General features: G+C 36.8%; 1 pseudogene across 1 annotated transcript in view; it reads left to right on the forward strand.

Annotated features, from left to right (window-relative positions):
* The window catches only part of LOC306863142 (dihydropyrimidine dehydrogenase [NADP(+)]-like), a 184999-nt pseudogene extending 162570 nt beyond the window's left edge, over positions 1-22429 (forward strand). The window contains exons 20-23 of the transcript in view: positions 6157-6315; positions 19691-19837; positions 19957-20097; positions 22259-22429. The product of the transcript in view is annotated as a dihydropyrimidine dehydrogenase [NADP(+)]-like (transcript). The remainder of the gene's footprint in view (positions 1-6156; positions 6316-19690; positions 19838-19956; positions 20098-22258) is intronic.
* The last annotated feature ends 2355 nt before the right edge of the window (positions 22430-24784 follow it).

Genomic DNA, 24784 nt, shown 5'->3' on the forward strand with positions numbered 1-24784 from the left:
ATCAGGACGGTTCATTCTTAAAAGTACTTATTTAATCAACCTGGTTTTATAATTGAGTGATTTTAAAAATGTTTTGCAGATGGGCCGAATCATTTAAGAGAGCTGGTTTAAATGAATTTTGCAAATTGTACTTCACTAAGATTTAACACATATTTGGAATACAAAAAATTTATCTATAACAGGGTTATTATAGTAAACTAAGACTGAAACTGAAATTAAAACCATTAAAAAAATTTATTTATTTTATTTCCGTTGTGAAGGCAATATTTCTCATTTTAGTTTAACTTGAGTTTAACTAACTAAAATTCAAATGTAAAAAAAAAAAATTTTTACTGTTCCTTATTTTATTTTCATTTTCAAGGCAACATTTCTCATTGTAATTGAATAACAAGAGGGTGAGTAAATATGAAGAAATTTCTTTAAAAGCAAGCGATTCACATTACATAGCATCATTTGACAAACCAGGTGAGCTGATAACCTACATAGCTGAAACCTTACCGGGTTTCTGCGAGCCCATGTACTTTATTCTACCGCAGCTAATGTGATCTGCTTGTCGATCAATACTCTTTAGTTGATTCATTACCGAATACATTGCTTTGCAATCACCCTGTAGGGGATCCGGGGCTCCTCATGGTGCCGTATTGACTTTCATGTGTGTTAGTGTAAAAGTAACCCACCTGTGTTTAGCGCCTGATCTTGGAATGCTGCTAGCTTAAGAAAAACAGTAACACAGTCAAATGACTTTCATTTACTGAAGCAATGATGTCAAACGTTCACACTCACGGTGTTGTTGTAAAGTATAATGTCTACTGCTTTAATAAGATTGGGCTGTTATGATAGATTTTCGCCTGTCATAATGAGACAGTAAAATAGCTGCATTTAGAGGCAGCTGTAGGAGATCAGGACAGTGTTTTCATAGGGAGGTCTTTGGGGGCAATGGAGCAATATTTCACTAATGGCAGAGCTGGTTCAATCTTAATGATCCACACTGTAATTTGGGTCCTTCCCGGTGCATGTAAACAGTTGCGAGCTGCAATAAAGAGACCGTCATCAAGTAGTAAAAATGACTTGTGGCCCAGAAAGCATCAGGATTTTGTAATTTCGTTTCAAACTGCTAAATGTTTCCGTAGAGAGGGGTGAAAAACAAAAGATTTGTTGACAACACAAAGCGGGCTTTTAACAAGCAATGAGGTTAGAATCTGCCCCAGAAAGCACACAACGCTTGTACACGGTTTCTTTTGGTTGCAGTTTGGTTACATTACATTAACATCTTAGATTAGGGTTTTTTTTTTTATATTATAACCAGAACATAATGTGCAATTTACACATTAGGGTAATTTTAGGGCAAACTTTTATATCTTTTTAGTTGCAGACAAGTCTTACTTTTATATAACCAAAATAAAATGTCATGTAAAATTTTAAACGTATTTAACCAGACACATGCAGTTTATGTATTTAAATAATTTTAGGTCAATTTTCTGATCATTTTAGTTGCTAATATGTCTTATAGACAAGTCTTACTTTTATATAACCAAAATAAAATGTTATGGAAACATTGATAAAATGCTTACCTTGTTGGTTTTCTTTAAGTAGCCTCATGACATCAATATAATATCTTATGTCACAAACCTTTTCAAATGTTTTATTTATAAAATAATACATATATTATTTAAATTAAACATTTAATAATAGAGAGTTTGTGTTTATAAAAGGGTCCAGAAAGCGTAATGATTTTGACATTTTTGTCAAAATATCCCTTTTAAATTCACAAAGGTTTCCATCTGTGTGACTACATACACACACACACACACACACACACAAAACAAACAGAAGAATCACTGCTTATATCCATGGACAAAAGGGTATAGGTTGCACCCTCTTGTTGGACACCAAACTAGACTGTGTTGACTAAATATAGTCTCCTGGTTCAGTGGCTTGTGAAACGTATTTACTTCCAGTGACTTCTATAAAGATACTGTCTTTTACCTGAAGCGCTAGACAAAATATCAGTTGCTCATATTTTCCCGGTGTGTTGGTCAATCTGTGCGAATCAAAAAGGACAAGAGCTTCATGCATAGTCATTGTAACATTTGGATGCCAAACCAAATCTCTTTGGGGGGGGAGATGGCGCACGGCTAAATGCCAAGATTTTATTGCGGGAAATAAAAGAGCAGATAGAAAAAGAGGAGCGAGAGAGAGAGGAAGATGAGGGTAGAGGGAGATGGAAAGAGCAGGAGCGCCGAAATCTAAAAGCGTCTGAGATCTCAGAAGGAGTCGAAATCAATGCACCACCATAGTTTTCAGAGCAGATAAAAAGGACCTGCCGTCTCAATTGCCTGGAAACTACTTAGAAATTCTCACTTCAGATTTATTTCAGGACTCAGCCACATTAGCGCTAAATACTCCAGGTCAGGATATCTTTGATGTTCTGCATCAAATGAAAAGCAATAATGGGCAGCAACTCCTGTTCACAGAGCAACAAGCCTGGGATTTTACAGCCCCATCAGACACAGGATCATGCCGTTTAGTCTTGTGTGCAGTTCTTTTCATCATAATGAATCATTTGTTAGCTCAAATCCCATGTTTTTCTTTAAATACGCCTATAAATAGAGAACAAAAATGGTCATGGCACATATCTATTCATAGTTGAACAATAGACCACCCATCCTCCCTCCATAAGAGCCCTGATCCTCACATGAAAAACGGCATCCTATTGACGGCCGTCTGCTCTGTTAACTGCAATAATTACGAATCAATTGTTAAACTACTTGCCAGGCATCGGTGGACTCGTGTATTTGTTGATGTTAAATCAAGGTGAAATGTCATCAAACCGAATTAGAGTCGTTCGAAAAACAAACGTTCGTTCGTGGTGTGTAGATACGAACTGTGGCGTAAACAGGGAGAGAAACAAGTTTTATGCAAATGAGAATCCTAATGAAAACATATCTCCCATAGATGAGCTAGCCAGGGTAAATGCCTCCATTTTCTCAGCGTGAGGTATGTCGCGTGGGATTTCATTTTTAAATATACAAATGACGCAGCACGGCCGATGATCTGCAGCCCCTTCCCCCTGAGAAAGTCTGTGTTGGGATTGTGAGGAGGAGGGAGTAAGGCTGGGAATTGTTAGGAATTTAATGATTCTGGTTCTGATTCCACTTAACGATTTGGGTTCCTAATGATTTAATTTGCAGCCTCCTCCTTTCCCACTAAACAAAAACAGTGCTATTTTTTGTGCCGTACTTTTCGAAGTTTTTTTTTTTAATTGAAGTGCCATTTATTTCAACGTTAAGCATCTGAATGTGCAAATTTAACTACTCTAGTCCTAATGCTGATCTCACTAGCACTAAGTATACATAGCGCCATTGGTTCTCAAAGTGTGCAGCAAACCCCCTAAGGGGAAACAGAAGTATTGTAAAAGCTTAAAAAAATTAGAATACCCATTTATAATATATATATTATGAATTTGATATTTTATTGTTATTATGATTGTTGTTGTTGTTGTAATTGCTCCAGTAAAGCAGTTTGTTTATTGATTGATTGATTGAATATAATAGTTAATGTAATGCATGCTTGATTGAGTTATTGTAATACATGCCTGTATTTTACATAATTGCAATGTTTTATGTATTTTTTGCAGCAGAAATTATATGCTTTTTCGTGGGACTATATATGTGTGTGTGCGTGTGTGCGTGTGTGTATATTCTTGAATTATTGCTTTGAACGTTACAGTATTTTTTTTATTTACTTTAAGATATTATAATACCCATATATGCATTATATTATATTATAATTTTTTCTTAATTCTCTGTCTCTGTATGTATATACAATATTTCTCTTTTAATATGATTTTTTCATCTGCATCTATGGAGGACCGCAGACGTTCAAGTTCAAGATGTTCAGAACTGTTAAAGGAATGAAAATCAATCTAAAAATCTGAACTGGTTATGAATAAGAAGCTTTTATCAAACCCAATCCCAGATATCAGATACGAGCTCAGAGAAAGTCGAGATCCAAAGGTCTACGTGTCGAGTCAGGACGTTTGCAAAGCGACTGAATGCTAATCCTTTGAAAGAAGGTTCTCGGGCCGACTTCGGCTGATGTCAGATAGCGCCAGGAGATAAGCGTGTCTTATCTGCTTTCTTAAGACGCGGTGTGACTGCCATCTGAAGTGCCGTAGACACTTGCACAAAGCCGGGCTTCAAGCGTTCGCTGCATATCACAGTCTCTGAGCTACAGAAGCGTAACAGACTCAATGGAAAGGGCTCGGGCTCGCGCTGACGTGCACTTGATGAGTGAGCATAAGCTCTGTGTTATCGGCCTCGTCTGCGCCCTGCCGGTAATGAGAGAATGAATTAGATTTCTCTTAAGGTCAATTGTATTCAGCATTTCAGAGCATGTGCGTCGTAGTACTGCTTTGATTCAGCATGCTGACGTTTGTCTTTTGTTGCTTGTTTTGAAGGATGGCACATGTTTTAATGACCATCGTTTCTCTCTCTCCCTGGATGTGCATATATTTATAAGCATGTGTTTGTTAGTGTGCATGCTGATGTAGACTAGTGGTTAATGGTGTGACCTGGTGTCTGAAAGATTGTTTGTATGAACCCTACAAACCTTATATTTAATCAACAATAATATAGTTTACCCAGAAATCAAAATTAAGCCCTTATTTACTCGAATGAATCCAGACTGACAAGGACACATATTAATAAAAAACAACATAAAAGTATTATAAATAAAAAATGACCATTGGTCATATCTCAAACCTGATGCTGCGTGTAAATTATATATGATAAGTGAAGTGACATACGGCCAAGTATGGTGACCCATACTCGGAATTCGTGCTCTGCATTTATCCCATCCAAAGTGCACACACACAGCAGTGAACACACACACACCGTGAACACACACCCGGAGCAGTGGGTGTGTTTGGTATGCATTTTGGTATCAAACATATGTGCAGAAATAATGGCAGTCTTCAAACTTGTTTTCAAAAACACTTATGTTTTATTTATTTCGTTTTTTGTTTTTACTCAGTTTATATATTACTTGGTAACACTTTACAATAAGGTTCATTAGTTAACAACATTTAGTAAACAAACTAAGAATGAAAAATACTTCTACAGCATTTATTAATCTTAGTTAATGTTAATTTCAGCGTTTACTAATGCATTATTAAAATTGCAAGTTGTGTTTGTTAACATTAGTTAATGCACTGTAAACTAATTAAATTGTTTTTCATTATGTGCAAACGTCCAGCCAGTGCATGCAACATTTCTTCTTTTGTGTTCAAAAATTATTTTATTTTAGTTTATTTAAAAAAAAAAAATTTTTGTTTGTTGTCGTTGTTTATTTTGATTTTAGTTTTTACTTAGTTTATATATTACTTTATATTAATTAGTTTGTTACTTGCTATATATTTATTTATCTGTTTGTTTGTTTATTTGTTTATTTGTCTTTGAAAATTGTTGCATGTAAATTGCTTTTCATTATATGGCCAGTACATGCAACATTTCTGCTTTTGTGTTCCCTTTTATTTATTTATTTTTATTTTGTGTTCTCTTTTAAAAATTATTTTATTTTATTACACTAATTTGTTTTATTTATAAAATGTGTTTTTTTAATAAATTAATTAATTTTTTTTTATTTATTCATTCATTCATTTACTTATGTTTACAGTCCATCGAGGTATTCAGAATGCAGTTAGGTATTTTGTTCCCCCGGGGTTTTCCAGGGTTGAGGCTAAACTCTGCAGGACAGTGGCCCTCCAGGATCAATGACGTTCCCCAACCCTGGTCTAGGGCTACCACAGAGAGACACATGTGAATTCTCTGAACAACAGTTTCAGTGATATTTGTCAGTTGTAGGGATATTTTATATTTGGTATTAAAAAAAAAAAATGCTTACAGCAGATTTAAGATTGTGCCATTCTGTCGTGATGTTGCGTCTATGTGGAGGTGCATTGTGATTTTTATTTTAGACATTTTGCCTTTTTATTTATGGTACAGTAGTGAGAGAGGTCAGGAATGTAATAGGACATTAGGAAATGTTGCAAGTCGGATTTAAACTCGCATTACCCATATGTGCACTAATCACTAGACCACAGCTAAGACGTGCACCTTTCTTTAAAAAAAAAAAAAAAAAATGTTTTTCACACAGGTGTGCAGTGCAGTACAAAACCAGGACTTCACGGTGATCGAAGAATACTGCACCGGTCTGAAAGCCCTGCTCTACCTCAGAAGCCTTGAAGCACTCCAGGACAGGGACGGTCAGTCGCCTCCAACAGCCCGCCATCAGAAAGGAAAGCGCAGTGGGGTGGTGATGGCGCAGTGGATAAGACGCATGCCTTTGGTGTGAGAGACCCGGGTTCGAATCCACTGTGAGACACCAATGTGTCCCTGAGCAAGACACTTAACCCCTAGTTGCTCCAGAGCGACCTCTGACATATATAGCAATTGTAAGTCGCTTTGGATAAAAGCGTCAGCTAAATGAATAAATGTAAATGTAAATGTAAAGCCTTTGGCCACACTGGAGGAAGCCAAAGGAAGGGTGAGAGACTTCACAGTTGTTTTACAACAACCTTTTACTGATGATTACCCCTCCCCGACTTTCCTCTCACGTTGTTTTCCTTATTACAGTCCTCCAACATGCCATTAAGTAGCTAAACGCAATTCCCATAATTCTACATCTTTAGGAACAAGTGCTCGTTAATGCAGCATTAGTGTTAAACCCGTGGACTTGCATCCATCCATTTACTTGTTGTTAGTTCGAAAAAATCCACGTAATAACAGCGCTGTCCAATACACAAAGTGGCCGCTTGCACTTCTGCAATCTCAAAGGTGAAAGAACATTATAGAGCCGCGCTTAGTTGTTATGCTCCGGTTTTACCATTTTTTCTGGTAAAAAGAAGCACTTGGAGCAAAGTGAGCACTAAGGTTAAAGTACGCCACGGCCGGTCGAATTTTTCCAAGTTTGAATCGAGCTTTGACTTTGGGGGGAAAATAATTGGTTTATTTTATATCTTTTTCCTCGCACATGCCATTTACATAACAGCAGCGACAAAAAAATATAGAATCACAAAATGAGATTCGACAAAGGCAGCTGTTCACGCGTTTAATGGTTTGTACTTCACGTGTATGTTCAGCCCTCGGTAATCTCCCTCATTATTTGTGCACAAGGAATATTAGGCGGCATGTAAATGAGCAAAACTTCAGTAAACTCCTTTCAAAGCAGCGAATTAAAGGCCTTTATCAGATCACAGCCTTTCTGCTAATACACCAGCCGAGGGAAAAGCTTTGAAGCCCGCCTAGTGTTTTCTAACTCGCTAGCTGCGACTTCTCAGCTTCTGACTGCAAGGCGGCTCAGCGCAATAGTTTAAATGCTAATGCCAAATGAGCCTCGGGGAATGAAGGAATAAAACGAAAGAGCAGCAGGCAGTGATAAGTGCAAGTCATTTTCATGTCGACAGGACATTAGTGCTGAAATTGGCGCAACAGTAACATTGGTGCTGGAAAAGCCGAGGGAAGATGTGGAGTGTTGTGTAGAAATACCACAACAGTCCATGTGTCCCTGGGCAGCGCTGAACTGCATTCAGGGTTCCTGCTCAAAAGAGGGAAAAGTCACTGAGCGCACAGGTCACAGGGATGTTCGGTTGACAGGCGGTCTTTTGTAAACTGAGAGAGGGAAAGAAAAATCAATGAACATTAGACCATGTGAGCATTGTGCTTCACGTCTGCTATTGTACAGGCAAGCTACTTCTCTGTCAGATGGATATATAAGGAAAACAGATTTGTATTTCTTCAGAAAAATGGGAATTCTTGCAAGGTGATAAAAATAAATCATTATGCAAATATTAAAAATACATACTGCTGGCTGGCATAAATCCAAGTAAAAAAAGATGTGTTTCATTTAGAACATGCAGTTTTTGATCTTCTGTCAAATAGGTTGTTCAAAAGTTTGGGGTCAGTAAGAATGTTTTTAAATTAAAAGGCATCACATGGGTTAAAAGTTACAGTTTAGACTTTTATAATGCTATAAAAAAAATCTATTTCAAATAAATGCTGTTCTTTTGTATTTTTTATTCATCAAAGAATCCTGCATAAAATTTCAGGGTTTGCATAAAAATATTAAGCAACACTACTGTTTTCAACATTAATAATAATACAAAATGCTTCTTGAGCAGCAAATCAGCATATTAGAATGATTTCTGAAGGATCATGTGACTCTGAAGCCTGGAGTAATAATGCTGAAAATTCAGCTTTGCATCACAGGAATAAATTACATTAAAAAAAAAAATATTAAAAGAGAGAAAAAAAAAATCTTTCACATTTGCTCTTTTTACTGACAAATAAATGCAGCCTTGGGGAGCATAAAAGACTTCTTTCAAAACGTATTAAATTAATTGATAGATGTGATCATTAGGTACTTGGAAAGGATTTTTAAAACATTAGAGGCACAAAATCCAATTTTTGTAATTTTGTTGAGTTTGCCCATTCAACCCTTTTCAAAGCAATGTTTTTGTAAAAGATAATCAGAGATTTCTATGCACATTTTCTGAAGGTTATTCATCATACCATCATTCTAGTTTTAAAGGATAGGTTATAGTTTTGAACCTTTTTATTGTTTATCTTTAATTACTTTTTTCACTTAAAGTGTTGAAATATTATGTTACAGTAAATTAAATGTTAAAACCAGTAATATTTTCAAATTATTTGGTATATTTTATCCTGTGTATATTTTTTAATGGAAAGCCTATTCCTAATACTGATGTTGTTATCATCATATAAACATTTATTTATTTATGGCCGTCTCCAAACATGTTTTCAAAAACATATATTTATTTATTTTTAGCCTAGACTTTCCAGAAAAGTTCATATTTGGTCCATTTGTTATTTTTAGGTCTAAAGTGAATTTACTTCAAGTTAACATTTAGCAGGTCCAAGGCTTTTCTCTAAAAAGTGAGACATTTCATTAATATCCCATGTAGTTCATCTGTACTGTATTCAAGATGTGTTTGCACGCTAGCATAATTATGATTTGAAAAACATCTGGTTTAAAACACACAGGTATTAATCTTATAATAGTATGGAAACGCTGTAGAAGCAGTGGCTGGGTGACACAAACACACAGGCTCCATCTGTTCTGCTTTCTCCCTAACCAGGGCGTTGTGTCGGCCCCTGACAGTGTGAGGCAAGACAACCTTGCTGAAGGCTTCATTACCATTATAGTCCTGCCAGGCAACACTGAGCCGCACAGGCAGCCGGACCGCTGTTTACAAGTGTTAATACCCCCACGGTCGGGGCTAGCTGAGAGAAAGTGCGTCAGATGGCCAGCAGACACACAAACAGCGTTGCACTGCCTAAGCGCAGCGTTTTAGAGATGGCAGTGAAAAACCAACCGCACATCCCCTGAGAGGATGACGCTCGCTGCCTCGGCGAGAAGAGAAAAACAAACTTGTCTTTCGCTGAACGCTCCCTTAGGCTCCGCTTTATCAACCACAGCGACTTTTGAGCTCTCGTCTTCTTTCCTTCATGTTGTGGAGTGTAGAACCTTATTGAACCAAGACCAGACAATTATAGAATCTTGCATACCAAATAGGAAACTTAGACGATTCCCTTCCCTTCGAGTCCGAAAGGGACCAAGCCTACTGACGCCTCCCTGTCTAAGAGGATAACCATCGTCTTATCTCCCGAGACCCATAAAGACAGAAGACATTTGAGAAGAACATCTGGATGTCTTCAACAGAAGCTTCAATGTTCCTGACCGGTTTACCATAAATAAAAGTCGCATAATCAACTGTACAAAGCATGTGGCATCTGGAAAGGCTCCAGCACAGACCCTCCCTGATATCTCCTGACCATTAACGCATAAATTTAATGATGTTATCAACCAGGAGAGACGGTTTTACAACTGACGTCCGAGTTAAGAAAAACGCCAGATCTCCACGAGAGACGCGTGACGACGACACAGCAGCAGCCAATCAGCCGGAGGTTCCCGCCAAACCCCGTGGAGACCACGCAGAAACACCCGATCAGCTGTCAGACTCAACTTAAAGCAAGTAATCAAACAATTCTCCATAATTCTGCTGGAAACTGGTTGAAGTAATCTTAAGAAAAAAGATCCCTCAGGGCGAGGTTTCAGTGACTAGCAAAAGAGTGCTAGTTTAAGCTTTCTTCAAGTTCATTGCCTGCAATGTTTGTGTGTACGTATTCTGTTTTGTGTTATTTTAGCTTAGTAAGTGAAGTGACATACTGCCAAGTATGGTGACCCATACTCGGAATTCGTGCTCTGCATTTAACCCATCCAACGTGCACACACACAGCAGTGAACACACACACACACACCGTGAACACACACCTGGAGCAGTGGGCAACCATTTATGCTGCAGCGCCCGGGGAGCAGTGGGGGGTTCGGTGCCTTGCTCAAGGGCACCTCATTCGTGGCACCTCATTCGATATATTGAATTTAACGATTCGCTGGACAAGTCGTTAAAACCTTAGAAATTCTACGTTTTGATTGATATCATATCAATATCGAATCTTAAGAATAGATTCCCTAAAAGCTCAATTAAAATAAGAGCTAATCCTTACAGGAGCGATCAAACTGACTTTTTTATTCTTTGTGGCTAACAAATTTTCTCATAGTCCTCGCTGTCCTCCATCACCCTTTCGTATCGCTTCTGTCTTCAGTTCGCTGCTGTTTTTCTTCTTTTGCTCTCTCTCTGTCTCTCAAGCTTTATATAAATCGTGTCTGGGCTGGTGCTCGTGGTTCTCTGGTTCATCCAGCTTGCCACAGGTGAGCTGTCAGTCAGCGGAGGGGTTGTCTGAGAGCGGGCTGACAGGTAATATCAGTCTGGAGCCCTTCCCTGCCTGACACAACTCACTGGAAATATAACATTGTCCAACCACAGGCTCTGCATTTCAATTCCCTGCCCATGTTGTCTTATTTTATCAGGCAAAATTAATTCAAAATAAATTGAAATACAATAGAGGTACTTCAAATGACATTCAAGATTTTTTTATTACAGTGCTTGCAAGGCAAGTGTATTGAAATACCTCGTACTACTTTTTTAGTATTATTCTCACACTTTTTCATTTCTAACCACTTAAGATACAGACTCATTTTAAGTTTGGCCTTGAGTTCCTTTTTGCTTCTCTTTTTTTTTTTTTTTTTTTTTTTTTTTTTTTTTTTTATAAAGACTGGATGAAACATCTTTAAAGTCATAATCTATATTAATGCAACAAGTTTGTACATTTAAAATAAGATAAACTATATTACTTGGAGAAGAGCTATTTAAATTTTTTATAATTTTGTAATTATTATTTAGAATTTATTATTAATAAATTATTATTAAAAAGAAATGTAACTATTTTTAACATTGGTGTCTTTTATTATATTTATTATATATATTTATATATTCATGGCTTTTAATATATTGTGGCCACACAATATATTTTTCTCTATATCAAATTTACACTTCAGTATGCTGTGCCATAATGTCTTGTTTCAGTGAATTAAATATGTAAAGTAAATATGTCACCGTAGGAAACACTTTGTGAGGTCTGTACTTTATGTATACATGTATTTATTTATTTCACTTCCTTGTATTCCAGCTTAATATGCAAGGACAAAAAAAATTACTCTGTTTGTTTGAATATGCCAACAATCTTAAACCAGCAACATTAGCTCAAGCAGTTTAGGACGAGATCTGTTAGACCTAACTGATGACAAATGAAGTGTTCTGGAAACCTGTTTGACCACGCTCATTATTTTGGCTGTTCTGTTTGGTTAGAGGCACAGAAATGACACACTTTATCTTTAAAAGCCTTTCCTCCTCAAAAGCATCCCATCTTGTAATCTAGCCGCTCGGTTGGAATCATGTTTATTTTAGGTGACATATGGGGTCATTTGTGCATAGAGCTGTGAACGGGCCAGTGGAGAACAGTTTAGAGCACTGCTTTAGTGCACATTAAATATGAAGGGACTCAGCCGGCCGCTGTTCGCCTGGCCAGAGTGAAGATGTACTGTTATTGCCAAGCGATTGTCCGACTGCTCAATGGGGTCTTTCATTAGCCCTCTTTCATATCTGACCCACGAGACGCTGGCCAATAACAATGCATAACACACTGCTAGCGAGGGAGGTTTCAGTGCCGCAAAAGTGTGATGGGCTAAAAGCAAGGGTTTGACGCTAAATTACCATTGAATAAATGTATGGCCATTATGTATACATCAATTTTATATCTGCATAAAATCCAGATATAGTACATAGTTTTAAGTGTATTTAGTAGTTGCTCTGAGTTATGCCAGGTGCTTTTGGGTCCCCCAGGTTTTTTTTTTGCCAGGTGGTGTCCATCTTAAGGCGATTTTTGTGATGCGGTCCTGTTCCATTCTCAACACATGTCCCAGCCATCTCAGACGTCTATGCGTAATCTCCTTAATCATACTCCAACTTCCCGTTTTCTCATACTGTTCATTGTTGGAGATCTTATTAGGCCAAAAAATCTGGCATATTCGTCTGAGGCATCCGTTATGGAACACTTCCATTCTCTTCATGTCTGTTTTGACAGCTCGCCAGCTCTCAGAACCGTACAGCAGAACGGATTTTACATTGCTGTTATATAGGAGCATCTTTGTTTTAAGGCTGTATTGTTTTGATCTCCAGATAGGCCAGAATTGGGAGAAGGCACCCTGAGCCTTTCCAAGTCTTGCTTTAATATCTTTAGATGCCCCGCTGTCCTTACTGATAAGACTGCCCAGATAGGTGAAATCTTCCACAAACTCAAGTGGTTCATCATTAACAAGTATGGGTGCTGTGGGGACGGAGTTGACACACATCACTTGTGTTTTGGAAGTATTGACACTGAGCCCAACTTGTCTAGCAAAGTTGTTCAGCCTATCAGTCTTAACCTGCATGTCGTACTGGTTGGTTGATAGGAGAGCAAGATCGTCAGCGAAGTCAAGATCTTCCAGCTGGGAGAACAGAGTCCACTGGATGCCTCTGGGTCTGTCTGCTGTGGTGTTGGTTGTAATCAAGGCTATGGCGACCAGGAAGAGGATAGGGGAGATAATGCACCCCTGTCTCACTCCGGACTGTACGGGAAACCACTCAGAGAGGTCGTTTCCCGTGATGACACTACACTCAAAATGTTCATAGAATGTTTTTATGATTGAGATGATCTTTGATGGTATTCCATAGGAGTGCAGTATCTTCCAGAGGGTGTTTCGGTGAACACTGTCGAAGGCCTTCCTGAAGTCCACGAAACTGATGTAAAGGGGTGTATTCCATTCCAAACATGATGTTATGCAGAGCAAAAATCTGGTCCATACATCCTCTTCCCTTCCTGAAGCCTGCTTGCTCCGGTCTAATCCTGGTGTCAATGGCTGTCTCCATCCGGTTAAGAAGGACTCTGCAAAACACCTTGCTTGGAATAGATAGAAGGGTGATTCCACGCCAGGTGTCGCCGTTCTTAATGTTGCCTTTCTTAGGGACTTTAACAATAAGACCTTTGTATCACTGTTCCAAATGTCTTGGAATAGGTCCATCAGCACTAAAAAAATATATATATAGTATAAATTAATTATATTCATAATAGGTTTGTGTGTGTGTATTAGTATGTATTCCATTAATACTAGCACTATTCATATATTTCAGTTTTAGTAATTCAACTTCAACTCATTTCAGTTAGTTGCCAAGGCAACATATTTTTCATTTGTTTTTTAAGTTTCATGTGTTAGTTAAGTTTGTCATGTAATATTTATATTTGATTTTATTTCAATGACCACCTATTTATTTATCTATTTATTTATCAATTTTTATTTATTTATTTTATTTAGCATTATCCACAATGATTTGAACATCAAAAAAAATATATATTAAAAATATTTATTATCAATGACAATGTAAGAGATGACAGTAGTTGTTTCAGTCTACAGTAATGATTGTCTCCTTTTCTCGTGTTCTGTGTAAACAATAAGTTGAATCTAGCAGCCCGTCTGTCAGCTAAATTAATCTTTGTTTAGTTGATGTGTGCAATGTGTTGTTTACAAATTTAAGAGGATGGTACAAGTGAGAAAATGTGTGTGTACTATTAAGAAAAAAACAAAACAAAGCAATGCATCCAATTAGGAGAGTGTCTCTGATAGCTGAAGACACAGGACTAGCATGTAGGGTGGTAGACGTCACCCGGTAGGCTACTTTTCATTAAACCATACACAGCTCGATGACTTTTCAATAGCAGGCCACAAAATTATTACACAACAAATAAGCGAGGATGATGCACAGCATGCTGGGAGTTTGGAGTCGAAAGCTTTGCCTTAATGAGCTTAAGAGAATGTCTTCCTCCCTTTGAGTCGCACCCGAGGCCGGGGTCTTAACTTTCTCTGTCTCCCAGGGCATCCCCTCTCCGTCTGCGGTTTACGCCGGTTCAACCGAAAGCCTCTCGCAGTGTCATGAAGAAACAGCATCGAGATGAAGGAAAAACAGTGTGGTTGTAAAAGACTTTGTGCTGTCCTGGGTTCAAATTAATGAGGGTTGTACGTTCTTGAGATAAATTTAGGTTTTCATATTTAATTATAGCCTTCTGCAGTGGTTGAGTGCGGATAAATCACATGATTATTGTGCTTCAGGGATGTTTATAGCATTCTTTATGGCTTTTATTTTTTACTCATGAGTGATATATTTTCCTAATGGCAATGAGCAGTTGAAAGTGCAATAAGGTTTAATAGTTGGATCGTAGGAAGTGCTCGGCTTGGAAACGACCGCCTCTGCTTTGAACCTGCGTCGCTCTTTCATGTAGGTAGCCTTGTCATTGCCTGTCTTTTGAGTTTTTCACCTTCAGACTTGTTGCTTGACACGCTCTCTCTGTGTCTGCAGAAATCAGATGAGCGAAAGATTAACATCTTTTGATCAGCTATCGTGCTGACATCCACTCTGACACTAAATTAATGTTTTATTTTGTATATGTTATGAAAAACGATATTCAAATGCACAGTCTAACTCACTTGCCAAGAAATGTCATCTGGTGGCTTCCCATGACTGTAATGTGGAGTATCTTTAGATCTGAACGTCGTTGTGTGATGCATGTTTCCCAGGTTTGGCATCAAGCGCTACAGAGAGAGTTCATGTAAAAATGAACTTTCTGTCATCAGTTATTCACCCTCATGTCACATGATTTGCTTTATTCTTTGGAAAGAAAAAAGGATGCTTTGAAAAATGTTTGCAAACTCTTTTTGTCTGAACAATGAAAGTCAAAAGCAGCATTGGAGAGATACTGAAAATACTGGGACATTTTTCAACATATGCTTGGAATGACATAAACATGAGTAAACTGTTTTTTATTTTTGGGTTAACTTTTCCTTGTTGAGGGTCTATTTAGAGCAGGGATAAATTAATATGGATTTTTTATTTTTCTAAAATAGAAGCAGGTATAAATTTGTTTGTTTTACCATTCAAAAGTTTGGAGTCAGTAAGAATTGTATTTATAAAAATACTAAATTAGCAAGATAAATTGGTCAAAATTGACAGTAAAGAAATTTATAATGTTACTTAATTAGGATTTCTGAAATGTCCTCACAAATCCTCACAAAGCACAATTTATAGCTGATTATATGTTTAAACTGGATATTTATGACTTTCTGTAAAACATTTATACAGACTACAGATGTTTTCATTAATATTTTAATATATATATATATATATATATATATATATATATATATATATATATATTATTTACTTTTGCTTGAATGGAAATCACCTATTTTTACCCTGAAAAAAAATACATTCATAGTGTTACAAAAGTTTTAGATTTCAAATAAATCATGTTCTTTTGAACTTTTCATTCCTCAATGAATCCTGAAAAAAAAAGTGTAAAATGTGTAATGTAAAATATTAAGCAGCACAACCATTTTCAAAATTCATAAGAAATTATTCTTATACAGTAAATCAGATCATGTGATCATGCTAAAAATTCAACTTAAAATATAAAAAAAGATCTTTTTACTGTATTTTTGATCAAATAAATGGCGCCTTGGTGAGCATAAAAGACTAAATCTTACCAACACCAAATGTTTGAATGGTAGTGTACGTTCCCCGCCGTCTTTCTCTTTAGTATTGCTGTGTGTTAGTGTTAAGTTAAATGAGGTTGAGTACTCAGGTTGGTGTGTGTTCACACAGTCGTGTCCCATCGTTACATCTGTTCATCCCGCTCACCCGATATCACAAACAGCCGCGTGAAGCTGTGCAGCGACCCCGTCCCCAGCTGGCCGAAGACAAACTGCCTGCCAGCTTGCTCATAGTATCCCTCTCCTGCAGCATGCAGAATCCTTTCATTCCAAACTGCCTTGAATACGATAATCTGGGGAAATCACAGCAAACAGGTATTTCTCCACTTAAGCACGCAACAGGGATGTGGTCCTCCTTCCCCCTGCACCATACAGGGCCACCGGCCCTCCTCATTCATTCTGTGCTAGCTGCATGTGACAGTAATGCAGGGAGATTGTGTTCATTCGCAGTGTGGGAAATGTAAAGAACTGGGTACGTTGTCTGGCATTGACAGTGTTCATTTATAATTTGTGTGAAATCTCTGAACTTTTACACTGGATTGGATTTCAGGAGGGGCCCGAGATGTCCATGTCACTTTTTGACTGAGCAAATCTATATTTTTCTTCTATAACTGTATATCAAAACCATGATTAATTAGTTTGGCTTTTTTCTTTTTTATGTAAATGATTTTACATGTACTGTGATATATTCAACTCTGGTGATTAGGGGGCAATGATGTCTGTCCATTATATGTAGATTATGTAGCTCCACATTCATATGCTATCTGTCTTTTGGAAAGTCCATGATGGATTTGGTTTAAATATGTTAGATCATTTTCTAGATTATCACAGGGTTCCTACAATCCTTGAAAACCTGGAAATGTCAGGAAATATGTAATTTGCAGTCCTTAAAAAAAAAAAAAAAAAAAAAACTTTAAATAAAAAGTGTTTCATTGAAAATCATAAGTATTCAGTTTTAAAATATGTAATCAGCTATAAATATTTTTTTGTGAGTGTAATCTCTTAAAAACTATTTTAATTAAAAAAAAAAAAAAATAAAAAAAAAATATATATATATATATATATATATATATATATATATATATATATATTTAGATATATATAAAAAATTACAATAAAATAATGTATAAATTTTATTTTTATTTTATGATGTTTGTCAACTTTTTCAAAATGTAGTTTTATCTCCAGTAAAATGTAAAGATTTACTTCATAAAAATGATACCTGGCAGATGTAAAAATTTCAGCATTAATAGTATTTAATATTCCAGTATTTAATCAAATGATTTCTCCATATTCATCCATTGAGGCTGGATTTGCCCTGAATATCTACTGACATAGAACCACTAAAATGTGCAGAAATCCTATGGGTAAAGCTGGCAGACCACTGTAGACCAGCAAAAAAATCAACTACCATATTCCAAAAAACTGCCAAGACCTGGTTTTTCTAGCACGGTGAGAATTGGCTCAGAGAATCAAGTAAGTGAAGCCGTCCCGGTTCTCTTCAAGACGCTCACTGAGAGAGTGTGAAGTGGCCGAGATCTTGTTTTCTGTCGACACACTCCCGCTGAATCCATCAACGGTAGAATCTTCCACCCACAATTCCGAGCGAGCCGGCAATCCCTGTTCGTCCCCACGGTAATGTCTTAAGCCTGAATGGCAAATGAATATTTTTGCAAATATATTGCATGATTTTACAGTACAGGGCCTTCAAAAGATACAAAAGTGGTAAACCAAGGACAATAATCTCTCAGAAATCATTCTGCGTGACCTACATCAGTTTTCATTTTACTTTTTATGCACAAGTGATTTCGACAACGTGCGCAGTTGCTTCGGGGGCCGCGGATGTAATATCGATCGTGCGTGCTTGCCAATAAGTTTTCTTTCTTTTAACATTAAAACAATGCCTCGTGCAAAACGCCGCAAACTAGAAGTCTCACCTCTGCGTGGAATGAAAGCGGTTAAGGCCGGAGCAGATTAGACACTAAATCGCTGTATGTTGACAAAAGGGATCTCATTAATTTTCAAGGATGAAAAAGAGTAGCCACTCCTCAGAAGGGAGCAGCGTGTGTCTTTAATGCCTTTGTTTTGCTCTCATGTGAGCGTGTACTTCTCTGATGGTATAATGAGGGACGCGGCGCTCATGCTTTGGCACACATGGCATCTGAAGTCCAGTGAATCAGTAATCACTAGTAAGCGTAAATACCTGTCTCTTAAATACCTGGGGAAGTCGTGGCCTAATGGTTAGAGAGTCGGACTCGTAATCCAAAAGTTGCGGGTTCGAGTCTCGGGCTGGCAGGGATTGGAGGTGGGGGGAGTGAATGTCCAGCGCTCTCTCCACCTTCAATACCACGACTGAGGTGCCCTTGAGCAAGGCACCGAACCCCCAACTGCTCCCCGGGCGCCGCAGCATAAATGGCTGCCCACTGCTCCGGGTGTGTGTTCACGGTGTGTGTGTGTTCACTGCTGTGTGTGTGCACGATGGATGGGTTAAATGCAGAGCACGAATTCCGAGTATGGGTCACCATACTTGGCCGTATGTCACTTCACTTCACTTCACTTCTCTTAAAGGAGAACACATGGCACTGCGTGAAAAGAAGAGCGTGCTTCACAATTCAACGTAATTGAGTATGACAGGAAATATAATTGATTACCTCAAAGAAAACGCAACCAAATCACCAAATGATATCAGGCATCTGTTTTTGGAGAGCATATCGTATAACAAATGCCCAGAGAAGAACGTGGACCACAAAGAATGCCACTATTTGTTTTTGTTTCTTAATATTTTTAACATAATTCCTTCATCAACCAGTGTTGCTTTAATATTATTTGTATAGAAGTTTATATACTATTATTATTTATATTATATACTATTATAGTATTTATTACTATTTTAAAATTATTATAATTATTTTATTTATACAGTTATATTTAATATTATTATAATTCATAGTAATACTTATTCTATTTATTTTGAATATTTTGAATTAATTCAATTAGGCTTAAGGTAGATGCCAAGCCAACACATTTTTCTAGTTTTTTGGTTTGTTTTTTAGTTTTTCATCAAATATAATGTAATATTATATATATATATATATATATATATATATATATATATATATATATATATATATATATAATTTCAGTTTAACACTTATTATGATTTATTATTGAATTATTAACACTTATTATTTATGATTTAAAATATTCTATAACTTAATTTTAGTTAGATGCCAAGGAAACATTTCTATTTTTGTTTTATTAGGTTTTTCATCTACTTTTTCATCATACTCATATTTTATTTTATACCAGCTGTCTTTCAAACATTTTTAATGGTTTAACACTTGTTGTTGTTATTTACACCGTGTACTATTATAGTATTTATTAATATTTTATTATTAGTAGTAGTATATTATACTTATTGCTATATTTCAGTTGCTGTAGAACATTTCTATTTTTTCATCTAATGTTTTTCATATAATATTTATTATTTTACTTTTTTAATATTTTAATATTTTATTGCAGCATTATTTAAATTACTATTTAAAAAAAAAATAGTTTTAGTTAACAATAACAACACTGGCTAAAATGTTAGTGTGTGCAATTCATTAGTTTGTTTCTTGTTCCCCAATAGTGTCTACCCAGTTTTGGCCCATACCTGCAGGAAAAGAAGGAAGCGATTGCAAACGACAAAAAGAAACTGAGAGACTTCAGTGACGATACTGTTTCCACAGAAGGAACGAGATTTTATACTCCCAAGGGTCCTGTGCCAAGAGTTAAAGTGGGTTTACTTTTATTATTCACTTGCTTACATATCGTTAAAGCTCAGAAACTATTTGTCTCCTCAAGACCTTTGACCTTTGGTCTGAAGTTGCCATATGTTTGTGTTTTTACACTCAGGATGTGATAGCCAAAGCTCTGCAACACATCGGCGCCTATCAAGAGCTCAACATTGAGGAGCAAGTGCAAGCTCTGATCGATCCGGAGATGTGCGTTAACTGCGGGAAGTGTTACATGACCTGTAACGACGCTGGATACCAGGTGCTCCTCTGTCCGCCCACTGCCTGTTTGTTCCCACACAAACCCATAGCTCCTAGCCTCTGGCTGTTCAGTTACAGCTCCTGGCCTCTCCAGGGCTCAAAGACTTCAGCTAGTCCTTTAAAAACTGAGAAAGAACCATTTCCAGCTCTCAACCAGTGGTTTTCAGTTATAGCTCACAGAATATGGCTTACGTTAACAAAAACAATGAAGAATGCAGCCTAGCGTTTAGCACACATGCTTAGCATTCTGTAAGGCTGAAGTCGATACTAAAACTGCTATACCAAATACTAAACTAAAACCAATATAGCAATATTTATGCGACATACATATGCATAAAAAGTGGCAAAAAGGCCAATTAAAATAAAAAACGAGTGCTGCTATGGCGCCTCTTACTGGCAGGCTAAAGACATCTCATTAGCTCACCTGATTTTCCCTTTAGAGACTGTAATGAATATTAGCGCTGAAAACTGCGATGTCCCCTTGTGCTTCAGCCTGCAGAAGAACGGCAAGTGGGATGGCTCTGACAGTTTTATTAAAGTATTCATCTCACCCTCTCCTGTTAAATAAATGTCCCTTGCAATTTATCATAAGGGTATTGATGAAGTAGAGTGCTGGTTTTATCAAAGCAGTAATTGTTCACAGTGACGCTCATTGTCTGTGAGTGGATCTCTAAGAGGAATTACACATTATTAATGCTTTCTAATATAGAGACACATTCATCAACATAATGTGTCATGATCAAATAGGTGGCCCATCAAGCAATACAAAACAGCACTCTGTCGCGCTAGCAGCAATCCGGTTATGTTTGAAAAGGTGCCCGTACTCGATTCCACCTGCCAAAATAATGTCTAATCTTCCTGTTGTACAAACACAGCATTGTACAGATTGTTTTAACAGTCTAATATAAGGTTTAGATTGATGGGCGTTCCTTCCTCTTCTCTGTAGTGTATTCACATAAAAAGTTAAATGTTGCATAAAGGAAATGAAGCCAAGATTTTTCATTTTATGACATTTTGAAGACAACTACACAACTTTCCCTCTCGAATTCTTGGTTGCAATAACTTTGAGTTTGATGAAAATAAGAGGTATTTTGTTTTAAATTTTCATTACAGTAATTCAGTATATATTTCAGTAAAATAACAATTATATTAAAACAATAATAATAATAATAATTATTATTATTATTATTATTATTAATTAATACAAATAATAAATATAATGATCATTATTATTATAGATTTTTGTTGTTGTTAATGATCATTTCTAAAGCTTTAATTATTTACATTTTCATCACTTATAAGCTTATACTTTATTACAACAAAAATAATTATTTTAATGATAATAATAATACATTTATTGTTGTTGTTTTTCATTATTTATAAACCAGCTTAAAATGTTAGTTTTTTAAATGAAAATTAAATATAATTTTCTTTACATTTTCACTTTAATACAGTATCTTTTTTACTTTATTACATAATAATAATCTTTATTAATAATAATAATAAATGTATTGTTGTTGTTGTTCATTATTATTTCTAAACCAGCTTAATTTTTTTTATTAAAGTGAAAAATTATTTGCTTAACATTTCATCACTTTAGTAGAGTAATTTTGTACTTTATTACAGTAAAATAATGATTTTAATATTAGTAAATTATTAATAATATTTTTTAAACCAGCTTAAAATAAAAGGCAGATACTACAAAAGTTATCATGAAGTATAAATACGATAAAATAAATAGCTTTGAAATTTGTATATTATATTATTATATTTTTGTAATGTTTATGTTTTGTCATTTTTATATTATACCATAAAATTATATAATTATATTATTAAAATTAAAGCATTGAAAGGCAGATACTAAAAATACTGCCATTACATATAAATACCATTTAAATATGTCATAGTTTTTTTTGCATTATGATAATGAGAATTTGGGCCTAATAACACCCCAAATAACAAATGTAATATCTTTTTGTCATATTTTGATTTTGTGAAATATGAGCCGCATGACATGTTCCTGACAGGTTTCACACATCTGTGTGCTCCGGTGGAGGGACAGCACACAGTCTTTGTTGTGTTTGTATTGTGTGACGTCCAGTCGTAGCAGGTTGTCGCCTCTGGTGAGGATATAATGATTCTAATATCTCTGTGTCTGGCAGGCCATTGTGTTTGACCCTGAGACTCATCTCCCCACGATTCAGGACAGCTGCACCGGCTGTACTCTCTGCCTCAGTGTCTGCCCCATCATCGACTGCATAAAGATGGTTGCCAGGACAACGCCTTACGTGCCAAAGCGAGGCCTCCCTCAAGCCGTGGAGCCCGTGTGCTGAGAGAAAACCCCAGACAAAAAATAAATAAATATATATATCTCTACATCACAGCATTGAATTTACTCTGTAATTGCAGTGTGAAGAATTAACTTTGTTGTAGAGGGGGGAAAGCAAATAATTAGATTTAAAAAAAATAATTGCCTTATTTTCAGGAGCCAATTATCAAGAAATAATCTTAGGGGGTGTTAGTTTGAAACAATAGCGAGGCGATTTGTCGAGGTGAAGTTCCTGTCTCTCTTTCTCTGAGGGCTGATGGGAATGAATCTGGCTGTTAATGCAGATGTGGGAAGACCGCGTGTATCCTTTAACAAGAGCCACAATGATGGATAGTCCACTACATCCAGAACAGAATTCAATCACATATACAAGAGCTGCTGATGGGAAATGAGGAAATGAATGGATTTTAATTGAATGGTGGATGGTTGGGCTCAGAATCACACTCGTTGTTGTTTTCCATAACGTATGATGATTAGAAAAGGTTTGTTTGATGTTATACATGCTATATTGTATGCAAAAAGCCAGTATACTTCTACAACTAAACCTGAAGTAGTAGTTACCTAATTGACATGAATTGTATTTATTTCCCTCAAAGCCTTAATAACAAATCTGGTTGATTTTGATTGCATTAGCCATCTGGACAGGGTCATTTAGAGAGCCGGTCTACCTCAGTAATATGCTGAACATTTCAAGTAAAGGTCATCTATGACTGTTTCCAGACATTAGAGATGAAGACTAGCTGTTATTCATCTTGGACCCAAAAGGTCAAGTCTGACCACCTCTATCTCTACAAATACACGGCCCACCCGTACCGCACATACAAGCCCCTAGCTTGCTCTCTATGAAGCAGACGATCAAACACAGTGATGGGCATGCAGGATAACTGTGCACTTGTCCTTAACAAAGATAAATAAATCTCATGAAGAAATGTCTTGGTCATAACTCATGTATGTCAATTAGGTTCTTGTTTCATACAGCTGTAACGCTATCTAATTGTTGCCTAATAATTTACTTATCTCTAATATGTACTTATCTGTAATTGCACACTTGTGGTCTTGCATATTAATAAAAACTCTTGTCAATCTTATTTGACTAGCACTATTGACTATTGTAAGCAATTCCCAGATGTACTGTATTAATACTGTAATAACATTTGGGGTTAATGAGGGCAACCTGCATATCGAGAACACAAATGAAAAACATTTGAAGGAGACTGAAATAATTGAGGTCTCGCGCGTTCACCTACGAGAATGGCAGTTCATATTTGTTATGTAGATGTCACATAGTCTGTGTTGTTTACAGACGGGTGGAAACCGAACGCTGTCGGCTGGTTTGATTAGTCGCCGGGCAGATCAGAGTCTGCCAATAAATCGGGTTCCACTCTGAAAGCGGGCCCCGAGTCTCAGCTTCAGGGGTTACAGGTTAGTGTAAATGTTTACTTCCTCATTGGCTGGATGGTGAGATAATTAGAATGACATTTTGCATGGTCGCAGTGCAGGATGTGTGACGCGCCCCCCCCCTTCTCTGCTTGCGTCGTAGCGCACATCATTAAAAATCAACATGGCATCAATCTCGCACCAGTGGTGTGAACTCGAGGCCAGTGCAAACGATCATCAGTGGCGTATTAAGGCGGCGGAGCGTGGGGGTGTGCTGACGTGTCTCCTTTGCAGAGATGACGAGGGTGCTGGCCTTAGCGCTCTCTTCAGCAGCCAGACATTTCTAAAAAGTCCTGTCTGCTTGTTAAAGTACACGCTGAACAACGGCATAATTGTGCTTGCCGCAAACAAACGCATTAATTAATGCATTCTGCCGACTAGCTGCACGGCCAACTTATCATGATTCACAGGCGGCCACAGAAATATTGTTTGAAGTGTTCAGGTGAATGGAATATTAAACAATTTGAGATTAAAATCTTTGATTGATTTTACCTCCTTTAATGTTAATGATGTTCTGAAAAACATTGCTCTTCTGTTCAGGTCACAGCTGTATCCACTCTGTGGCGGGCGAGGGTCACGCAGCTTGAACATGGCTAACCGTGAGGTTTTTGTCATGCATGTTTTCCCATTACCTTTGGCTTTAATTTCAATCCATTGTCTAATGTCTGGATTTTAGCCAAGAGTCAGAGTGGAATTTAAATGATGATCCACTAGGCTGCTTTTCTAATATTTGAAAGACCCGTGCAGTATCTCTGTGTGTGTCAGTATACTGTATTTACATGCACTTTTTCCCCAAAAACTCACGGTGTATGTTCAATTCTCCATGTCCATTTGACTCTATGAAATAAAGGTATAGCTCAAATGAAAAGAAAACCGGCAAAATGTTTACCTGTTTCATTAGCCTATTACATTACATTATAAT

Source organism: Barbus barbus (genome assembly GCF_936440315.1).
Source record: "Barbus barbus genome assembly, chromosome: 44".
Lineage (NCBI taxonomy): Eukaryota > Metazoa > Chordata > Actinopteri > Cypriniformes > Cyprinidae > Barbus > Barbus barbus.